The 8,965-nt window shown below is 43.8% G+C and overlaps 1 protein-coding gene across 5 annotated transcripts in view; it reads left to right on the top strand.

The window, feature by feature from the left end:
• Positions 1–5,863: 5,863 nt before the first annotated feature.
• LOC132110941 (tight junction-associated protein 1-like) overlaps positions 5,864–8,965 on the top strand; it is a 105,893-nt gene continuing 102,791 nt past the window's right edge. For 2 of the 5 annotated variants that reach the window (XM_059518069.1, XM_059518066.1), the window contains exons 1-2: positions 5,864–6,159; positions 6,190–6,317. The gene's annotated coding sequence lies outside the window, so the exon portion shown is untranslated. The remainder of the gene's footprint in view (positions 6,160–6,189; positions 6,318–8,965) is intronic. The other 3 variants (XM_059518068.1, XM_059518067.1, XM_059518070.1) reach the window with 3 other exon arrangements.

Below are 8,965 nucleotides of genomic sequence, written 5' to 3'. Positions count from 1 at the left end.
TAGCGCCTCTTCCCTTTGCACTGCAAGCGCCAAGTGGGCGGGGTCGTGAGTGACTAGACTGTGAACTGTGTCGATGAAACTCCGCTCCATGCATAATATAATTGTGATGTTTTGCTTATGTAACCTTCTCTCGGTCTAGGAGTATACTGGCTGCTCGTCTGGGTTTTATTTTTAATTGGTTATATGTGAATTGGTTTTAGGGCTTTTGTACTGATCAAACCAATTTAGTTTTACCATTATTCCTTAATGTGTGGGGTTATTTTGAAGTGTTACACCGGTATTTAAACTTGCTATTTGCCCTTGCTGTGTAAATCTCACGTGTGACTGTGTGCTGTTACATATGACTTTATTGGCGTGGTTTGTGTGTTAGCCCTTCTCATTCGCTGTCTAACCAGGGCGCCAGATTGACATTATTCCGAGCCCTTGAATTGTAGCAGTTACATAAGTGTGTAGTAAAACATCTGCTCTGTGTAAGAGAGCTCACCAGTAACGGAGGACATTTTTTGCAAGAAAGTTTTATGACAGTCTTTTGCAGGCCTGAAGACAAACGGTCGGACTGCATCATCCTTCCTGATTCCCACTAGCTGAGAGCTTGACTGTGCTTCTCCATGCATTAGTGGGAGAGGCAGGTTTTCCAGTTGTGCCACAAATGGGTTTTCCAACAGCCCAGAACCCAATCCAACTGTGGAAAACAAACAGCCAAAGGCCCTCTGTGAAACCTTATTGGTTTCTCTTATAACAAAACGTCAGACAATCTGAATATATAATTACTTTCTTCAGTGTCACTTCTGACACTTTTACTCTGTACTGTCATAATAACTGTTGACATCATGTATAATCACCACCATTGTTTTGTGTTTTGCCAAACGCATCTGGTTACACTAGAAACAAACAGAGTTTCAACCACTATTATGCACTTTTTACCCTAAACAAACCAGACTCTCAAAGTATCCTTTTGACTGCTGCTGGTTAAATGGTTTGTTGATGCTGCAGTCACATTTAATATCTGTCAGTTAGCATCTCAACAAAAATGTATACATCAAAAGTGTGTGTTTATTTGATTAAAACAACAACAACAACAAAAACCAAAAACAATAGCATTGTGAAGTATTACAGACTGTTTTCCATTTTAAAATATAATTTATTCCGATGATCATTTCTCCAGTCTTCAGTGTCACATGATCCTTCAGAAATCATTCTAATATACTGATTTGCTGCTCAAGAAACATTATTTTGTGAAAACCCTGATGCATCCTAAAAAAACATTCTGGCCCCAAACATTTATACAGGATAAAATAATGTTAAACCCCTCTTGTATATGTGTGTGTGTGTGTGTATATATATATATATATATATACAGTACAGACCAAAAGTTTGGACACACCTTCTCATTCAAAGAGTTTTCTTTATTTTCATGACTATGAAAATTGTAGATTCACACTGAAGGCATCAAAACTATGAATTAACACATGTGGAATTATATATGGAATTATATACATAACAAAAAAGTGTGAAACAACTGAAAATATGTCATATTCTAGGTTCTTCAAAGTAGCCACCTTTTGCTTTGATTACTGCTTTGCACACTCTTGGCATTCTCTTGATGAGCTTCAAGAGGTAGTCACCTGAAATGGTCTTCCAACAGTCTTGAAGGAGTTCTCCGAGAGATGCTTAGCACTTGTTGGCCCTTTTGCCTTCTGTCTGCGGTCCAGCTCACCCATAAACCATCTCGATTGGGTTCAGGTCCGGTGACTGTGGAGGCCAGGTCATCTGACGCAGCACCCCATCACTCTCCCTCTTGGTCAAATAGCCCTTGATGCCTTCAGTGTGACTTTACAATTTTCATAGTTATGAAAATAAAGAAAACTCTTTGAATAAGAAGGTGTGTCCAAACTTTTGGTCTGTACTGTATATATATATATATATATATATATATATATATATATATATATTGTGACTCGTGTCTCGAGCTCTCATCAGCGTCGCCCTGGAAACGGAGCAGGCACGAACAGAGAGGTGAGAGATGTCTCCAAAGATTTGGCTAATATTTCTCTGTTGTTGCCCTCCAGACAGCAGCGTGTGACCGCCAGCCCTCGACAGACACGGACTACACGGACCCACACAGCACTGCTCACCAAGAGCGAGAGAAAGGGAGAAGAAGGCAGAGCACCGGAAACCCCTCACGTTGGCTACTTTCCCCTCTCGTTTGTCAATTAAAATCCACCCTTCGGGGAGCTCACCTTGATCCTCGTGTCGTGTACTTCTTCACCCCGTCACACTGGTGGAGAATGCGGGCATTGCAGTGAAGAAGTTACCGACCAGGATCCCAACACATCCATTGTCACCTTACTTGGCTTGTTGAGGGATGTTTTTTTTCCGGGTTGTTTTGCTCACGTCCCCTTCCTGTTTCCCCAGGTGGCGCTCCTCCCCCAGCGATGGAAGATGTGCTGTAGCACCTCACCGAGGTGAGCATTCGCCAGCAACAGATCATGGAGCACATGGCCTCCCGACAAGGAACGAGAGCTCGCCACCCTCCGCATGGCCACCGCCTCGCGAACTCCGCTACCTGACCCCTGAGCCCAGGCTACCCAGCTCATCTCCAAAATGACGGCGCATGATGCCGGTATGCGGAACCCCACCGACATCGACGAGCTGGTGGAGGCCATCGAGCTGGCGGAGGCCACCCAACACCGGAAGGCTGGGGAGCGAGCGCAGCCCTTTCCCTCTAAAGGTGGTCCAGACCTCAGGAGCGACGCACGCCAGAGGGCACCCAGCGACCAGTTGGTAGGTCGGCGGTTCCCGGGCCACAGGAAAAGCCCATGCCTACCGAAGCTCCCCACTCCCCTGGACGCGCTTGGCAGGCTGTGCCGTACACGCGGAAACTCCAAAGTAGGCCCCACAGGTGGAAGTGAAGATAAATGGCTGACCGGTCCTCGCCCTCTTCGATTCTGGCAGCGCGGTCACCCTTGTCCGGCCGACTGTCCTTCCTCCACGGCCTGAACCCAAAGCCAGACTGCCCATCACCTGCATCCATGGCGATACCAGGGAAGTGCTGGCGTGGCGCGTCACTATCACCGCACCCACTGGCGCCTAGCTGGTAGAAGTCGGGATCGTCAAGGATCTGCCAGTTCCGGTCCTCCTCGGCAGGGATTGGCCGGGATTTGACAGTCTGTTTGCCTCCTCTAGCCAGCCTGTCAGCCCCGCCGGGAACCGCCCCCAGCCTGGGACGACCACGAAGCCCTGATGGCACCCTGTGCTGCTGGCCTCAGACAGCCCCAGAGAGGGTGAGTCTTCCAATCATAACCCTAACCTCTACTATGACCTCATCCAGCAGGTGACTGGGGCTGGGGCCTTCGCCCGTGAGCAGCATGAGGATGACCGCCTCAAACACTGCTGGGCCCAAGTGAGGGTCGCCGATGGGAAGGACCGCCACCAATTCACCCTGATTACAGACCACGCCCCTCTGCAGTGGATGGCCCGGGCGAAGGACACCAATGCCAGGGTGACTCGGTGGTTCCTCACGCTCCAGGACTTCCACTTCACCGTAAAACACCGGGCAGGGACGCGAACGCCGATGGTCTCTCGAGGTTTTGGTCAGCTTTCGCAGGTCTGTCAGGCTCCACTCCCCGATTCTCCACAGGGACAGGACAATGCTTGGGGGGGGGGGGGGGTGTAACTCGTGTCCCGAGCTCTCATCAGCGTCGCCCTGGAAATGGAGCAGGCACACCTGCACCTGCTCGTTACGGGCTGAGCGGTCACACCTGGACGGGGCATCAAGGACGGGCTTTATAAGCTGCACCGACGAACAGGTGAGAGGTGAGAGATGTCTCCAAAGGCTCGGCTAATATTTCTCTGTTGTTCAGACACGGACTACACAGACCCACACAGCACTGCGCACCGAGAGAGAGAGAAAGGGAGAAGAAGGCCGAGCACCGAGCACCGGAAACCCCTCACGTTGGCTACTTTCCCCTCACGTTTGTCAAAAATCCACCCTTCGGGGAACTCACCTTGATCCTCGTGTCATGTACTTCTTCACCCCGTCACTATATACAGTATATATCAATAAAAAATATGGAACAAAAATAATACATAAAATTTCTAAATATTAATAGTACATTTATCCCTATTTTTGCAGATTTTTTTAAAAGAGTGTAAGTATAATTTTATTCGCATCACTGTAATATATATATATATATATATATATATATATATATATATATATATATATATACATTTTTTTTTCTTAGATTAATGACAATTTATGTTGACGGTGAATGTGCATATTTATGTCTTTTAATTTTTGGATTTTTTAAATGCTCAAGGCTGTATAACAGCAGTGACTATATTTACAATACAGCACAGCCTTACTGCTTACATAAGGAATAGATGTGCATACCACAACATCTTACAGTAAAGAGCAGAAAAAGTCCTTTTTCCTATTAGTGTCACCCAAAGCCCCTCATGACACTGCATGCTCTGCACAGGGGTTAAGTGTTCAAGTGCTCTGAGCTGATAATGCCCTGAGTAACTCTGCACTTCATTGCATGAAACCTGAGATGTTTATATGACTTCATCACTACACTCTCTCCACCAGGGAAAATATATTTCCTATTTGCAAACCTTGCAATCTACTTAGAATAATTTGCCTTCTCAGATTCTGCCTGCTTTTATATAAATTCCTGCTGGAGACATCAGCGAGATAGATTAGAGTCACCTTTCTTTGTCTACACACAGGCATGCATGCATGCTAGTTCTGTTTGTGTGGATTTGGAGGGATATGCTTTTATTTGTGTTGGCTCTCTCTGACCGCTTCATGACCACACAAGTCCGCAGGTGTTCTAGAAATGAATCATCCAGGGCTGGTGGTTTGAAGTCATACAAATGCAAATGTTTGCTTCCCCAGCTCTTCGATACAAGCCAGCAGGAGGTCTGGGTCAAGCAGACCATAACCTCTTTTAAAGCACATGCTTTGTGCCGGCTGTTCTGAGGTCAGCTGTCTGCTTTGGTGACAGACCGGTTCAGCATTAGCATTCACCTGACGCTATACCTGTCAGATGAAGGGCCTCACTTCTGGGGAAGACAGCTAAGACAACAGCACCTCGCGTATGGATGTGTTTCTTCAGTGAAACGACTCTTCCTTTAAATGCTCTGTTAGACCCAGACAGTGTGGGAAAACGTTGTTTTATTTATCTGCTCCGTTCACCACTCCTCTAAGGTGAGAGGAAGAAGACAAGGTCTGATTGCAGATATGAGTCTTACATGGGGAGGATGGGGAATAAAAAGGAGGAGGGGAAATTAAACGGTTAATTTTCTGTTCATTAAACACAAATATGACACAATTAACAACACAAACATTCGGCATGCAGAAGGCATATACTTGCACCCTTGACTGCCATCTGGTGCTGAGTTTTCTCTCCAGGACATATTGCATTGAGGCCCCTGTTTGAATGTTTTCCCCTTTCCAGTTGAATAAGGATATACACGGGCAAAGCTGTGTTTATTAAATACAGTAATATTGCAAAATATTATTACAATTTAAGATACCTATTTTCTATTTTAATATACTATACAAAGTAATTTATTCCTGTGATGCACATCTGAATTTTCTTCAGTCTTCAGTGTCCTTGAGAAATCAGTTTGATATGCTGATTTGCTGCTCAAGAAACATTTCTCATGATCAGTGATGTTTTTGCAGTTTAATTTTGTGACAACCATGATGCACTTTTAAATATTATTTAATGAATAGCATTTATTTCAAATCTTTTGATGATTGTACTCCATAATATTTTTACTAATGCTTTTTCTGATCAATTTCTGAAAATGAGACCATCATCTAGACGCGAGGTGCGCGCATGTTCTCTGACGCTAGAGGCGAGTTTCATCGCGCTCCTCTCGCGCTGTCCGTCTCATCGCATCATTACAGCAGCGAACGCGTCGCGTCACGTCAGGATTCCTGAGGATTACCCGGCGTGCCCCGCGGGAAAGATGGCGTTGGACGGGAGATAAACTTTATCTGAAATCAGGAGCAGCGGTTATCTACACCTGTGATCCGTGGTGACGCCGTTAGCTCCTCACGGAGAGATAGCGGCGCGAGGACGCGGGATCCGCCGTCGCTCCTGAAGGCGCGAGCGGAGAGACTTCAGCACCGCCAGCGAGTCTGTGTTAGCCAGCGAGGAGAAGAAGAAGAAGAAGAAGAAGAAGAAGAAGAGGAGGAGGAGGAGGAGAAGAAGCGGGCAAAGTTTATTCAGTTTGAGCAAGAGTCAAGACTGATCTACACCAGGCTCTGGGTTTAACTGCGGGAAAATCACTAGAGACAGGTAAGAAGTTCAGAAATGCACACCAGCGTTAGTCCCTTTTAGAAGTGTAACGTTACTATCAAATCCAGGTTCACATATTATTGATATTAACGCGGCCAGCCACCGTTCAGATGAACCGATAAACACACCCTGCGGTGTTGTATGAAACCTAAACATGTAATCAGACCTGTGAAATGCTTCTCTATTATCATCATATCCCAGAGGCACTGATTAGATAGCAGATTAGAGAATGTTACTAATCTTAAAAGTGTCGATGTCAGGTGTTTTAGGCGTATTTATTCGCTGGAGTCGGTCATCATGGCCATAAAAATAAAATACCTTCGGCAGTGGAATCTGTTCGTGATTTAAAATGCATATATGTAATTCTTTAATCTTTTTTTGTTCTCCTGATCAGAGATATGCTCACGTTAATGCTTATTTATTTATTACCAAGATCCGGTTGTGCAACCGATCCTGTAACACGGACTTCTTTGGCTGTTTAGCGGATTGATCTACAGTAGATGATGATGATGTCCTAAAGCGATGGGGATTAACATTTTAATTCACGTGTCTTAACGTGAAATAGTATAACTTCGTGGAATGCTACTGGGAAGAAAAAGCGATGCGATATTTCGACGGAAACTGTCCTCTAATGGACAATCATGCTCTCAGTCAGCAGGTAACTAACGCTTGAGAAACCTGACTGCGGTCGTGTGTCGGATCTCCGACTGTCACGATCTGCAGCGAATAATTAATTATCATACAAATAATTACGATTCAGAATTACGTGTTTGTTTTTGTGCAACTTGCAGCATAAGGATATACATTCTATGATTTCAGGTTTTTGTCAACAAATACTATTGCTCAGGTGAATGCTATAAATAATTATTTTTTTAAGTTCTAACACGGGTAAGGGTTAATAATATTTCTCTTTTTCTCACTTTGACGTGTCAGCAAGTCCGAACTATAAAGTCCAAAGAATGTTTCCTTTGCGCGAACATTAAAGTAGAGTGAAACCGGAGCGCTGTGCGTTCACACTGCGTTTGAATGTGATGCGAACCGCAGCAAAAGTAGCTGTTTTTATTTGTTTGATTTACACATGGCACATTATAGCCTTCAGAAACTAAAAAAAGACAGCGAAACTGAAATGGATAGCTTATTTACACGGGAACACTATTCAGAAAAATGAGTGTGTGAATACAATTTGTAGTGTAGAATAAGCCCGAAAAATCTCAAATCTCAAAACAAAACCCTAATCAAACCAATGGCGATGTAATGTCAAACTGTTAATTTTTAATCAGAGTATCTTTAAATATTATTACTCCTAAAAGTAGGTTTAAAAATTGGTGTCATTTAAACAATCAAATTGAAGTTTTTTTTTATTTATTAAAAAGTATTAAACCCCCCAAAAATCAAATGGTCAAGTTGTATCAGCGTCCTTTCTGATTTGAATGTGAAATGAAACCGATTTATGTGCAGTTAACTAGTGGATCTCCAATAAAGGAATAGTTTTTAGATGTCCCTTGTATGCAATTATAATGTTCAGTTTCCACTTTAAGTCACTTGCAGCTTGCAACAAAATGCACGACCCTATTTCAGTATCTACAGTGTAGCATCCCTAATCCAGCTCTGTGTAAAGTATATCAGTCATTGACTTCTATGGCTGTGTTTTAAAACCTTTGTGAGCTGCCTACCCAGACAGCATTTTTGGGTCATTATAGGGTTGTATCTTGGTAATTCACCAAGCTCAGAAGTAAATGGGCAGGACATGTCTTTTTGCATAGTACTCATACTTCAGAGAACATGGTACCCTTCGGTCCTCTATTGTTAGTGTAGGCAGCTCACTAGTTTGAGACGAAGACTCTGTGTTAAATGTCTCTCAGTGGAGGTGTAATAAACCGCAGTGTTTTAGGGTGCAGTGCTTGCTTGATATGACAGTCTAGCTGATCCCATACCACCTCCCTTTTTATTGAATGCACTTAAAGTGAGTTGATAAGTCATGCATGTCTCAGCCATTAATGCTGATAAACAGATTTAAAGTGCAGTTTGTCAAGAGCTGAACATGTTGCCAATTGGGGCTAAGCTAGGGCTGTCAAAAAATCGAATGCGATTTTCATGCGCGTCTTGTCAGTAAAGGCGCTCCTGTGATTAGTAGTATATCTCCAGTATGTGCGTTCAGATCAGGATTGCCAGGTTTTCAAAACAAAACCTGCCCAATTTCTTCTCAAAACTAGCCCAATCGCATTTCGTTCCGAGCGATAAAATAATTTTTTTTTTGGCGGGGTTCCCTTGGTAAAATTCGCTAAAATTTGCTAAAACATCAGGTTGGCCTTTACTACACAGAATCGTAGTTCATTGACAAGCTCCACAAAATCGATTTAAAAATCGGAGGCGATTCTTTGTCGATTTTGAAAGCGATTTTGTGTAGCTTGTCGGTGGACTATGGATCTGTGTAGTAAATGCCGCTCCACCTGAAACAGTGTTGCCAAGTCTGCGGTTGTTTTTCATGTCCGCGGGTTGAAGCGACCCCAATACCAATAATGTGATATTTAGCCCCTAAAATGCGAATTTTACCAAGGCAACCGTGCCAAAAAACATGTATTTTTTTTAACTCTGGGACGTAATTTTTATTGGGGAACCTCCTGGAAACACGATTGGGCTAGTTTTGG

This window comes from Carassius carassius, chromosome 30, assembly GCF_963082965.1.
Source record: "Carassius carassius chromosome 30, fCarCar2.1, whole genome shotgun sequence".
Lineage (NCBI taxonomy): Eukaryota > Metazoa > Chordata > Actinopteri > Cypriniformes > Cyprinidae > Carassius > Carassius carassius.
Note: the sequence above shows the minus strand (reverse complement) of the source record. Positions and strands in the feature narration are given on the sequence as shown.